Source organism: Echinops telfairi, unplaced genomic scaffold (genome assembly GCF_000313985.2).
Source record: "Echinops telfairi isolate 266 unplaced genomic scaffold, ASM31398v2 ScPeMD7_7469;HRSCAF=8507_0, whole genome shotgun sequence".
Classification (NCBI taxonomy): Eukaryota; Metazoa; Chordata; class Mammalia; order Afrosoricida; family Tenrecidae; genus Echinops; species Echinops telfairi.
This window is the reverse complement of record NW_022111372.1, coordinates 51231013-51232844: the sequence shown is the minus strand read 5'-3', so window position 1 is coordinate 51232844 and position 1832 is coordinate 51231013. Positions and strand designations below refer to the sequence as shown.

General features: G+C 43.4%; 1 protein-coding gene and 1 pseudogene across 1 annotated transcript in view; both read left to right on the top strand.

Annotated features, from left to right (window-relative positions):
* SIMC1 (SUMO interacting motifs containing 1) overlaps positions 1-1832 on the top strand; it is a 45193-nt gene that overhangs the window by 1705 nt on the left and 41656 nt on the right. The window lies entirely within an intron of this gene.
* Positions 190-1754, top strand: LOC101640102 (annotated as a pseudogene).

Sequence of the window (1832 nt, the reverse complement as noted above, 5' to 3'; positions counted from 1 at the left end):
CCAGATATGCAAGGCAGAATTGGGGTCCTGGTAGTTGGGGGGAGATGGTAACTGTTTAAGGGAGTAGAAAGCCCAGTCTTTCTCCTGTAGAACTGCTGGTGGTTTTGAACTGCTGGCTATGTGGATTGCAGCCCAACACGTAACCACTACACTACCAGACCAGAGCTCCTAAGACAGGTGAGAGAATGGGGAAAGAGAAATGACTTCTAAAACCTCCTGGAAACCCTGTATATGTCAGAGGAACTATGCTATAAAATTTTCAATGGCCACTTTTTCCGAAGTCGATCACTAGAGTAGATCACTAGGCCTTTCTTCCAAGACAGTACTCGGTGGACGTAAACCACGCCTTTAGATTAATAGCTGAGTGCAGAACAGTTGCAGATGCAGCCGGGTGGTCGTGGTCCTTCTTGGTCTCCAATTTCTGGTTCACTCTCTGATCCTGTGAGGCCTCAGCCAGCTAGACCTCCATACTTTTCAGCACCTGTAGCCACATCGTCGTGGTGACTTTGCCACCATGTTCCAGGCGTGCCTGGTCCAGGGTTCCATCCTGAGAAGTTGCTGGAGCCTCTCAAGGATCTCATCAATGAGGACTGCTGGGACATCAGCTTGAGTGGCATGAACCTGCAGAGCATGGCTTCATCCCATGTCTCCCTGGTGCAGCAGACTGTGCTCCGAGGGTGTCCGCACCTACCTCTGTGACCGAACATGGCCATGGGTGTGAGCCTCACCAGCATGTCCAAAATACTAAAGTTTCTGGCAATGAGGACATCATCACACTAAGGGTGGAAAGTAACACCGACACATTGACACTGGGATTTGAAACACTGACCCACAAAAAAGTTTCAGACTGTGAAGTGAAGTTGATGGATTTAGATGTTGAACCACTTGGAATTCCAGAACAGGAGAACTGGTGAGCTCGCACACATCTGCCCAGATCTCAGTCGTATTGGAGATGCACTTGTCATTTCTTGTGCGAAAGAGGGAGTGAAATTTTCTGCAAGTGGAGAACTTGGAAATGGAAATATTAAGTTGTCGCAAACAAGTAATGTTGATAAAGAGGAGGAGGCGGTTACTTTAGAGATAAATGAGGCAATTCAGGTAACTTTGGCACTCAGATACCTGAACTTTACAAAAGCCACCCCACTCTCTTCTACTGTAACACTCAGTATGTCTGCAGACGTGCCCCATATTGTAGAATACAAAATTACAGACAGGGGACACTTAACGTACTATTTGGCTCCCAAGATTGAGGATGAAGAAGGATCTTAGACACACTTGCAATCCAAAATCCAAGAAAATGAAACAAAGCTTTTTGAGAACTCCTTCTGAGATGCCAACATGTACTTAAGTCTTTCTGTCACCAAATCCATACCATTGAGCACATACGTAGCTATTGTTTTCTATAAATACTCTATTTTTGCACTTTTCCAAAATTTGTTGGAAAAAAAATCCAAAGTCAAATCTAGTAACCTAGAAATACTACTTTCTATCCTACCTAGAAGTACTGTTACACTTTTCATATCAAAGGGTCTTAGCTAAATACAGTTTTAAGAATGTGCTTTCAGTTCAAATAAAGTTATCTGGATTTGAAATAGAAGACAGTTGCCTTCATTCGGACCACACCACTGTTATATAAGTATCCTAGAGGCTGTCTTAGCTGAATCTGCTATCATCAATGCAGATGTGCTTTTTAAAAAATCATTTTATTGGGGGCTCGTACAACTCTTATCACAATCCATACATACATCCATTATGTCAAGCACATTTGTACATTTGTTGCCATCATTCTCAAACGTTTGCTTTCTACTTGAGCCCTTGGTATCAGCTCCTCA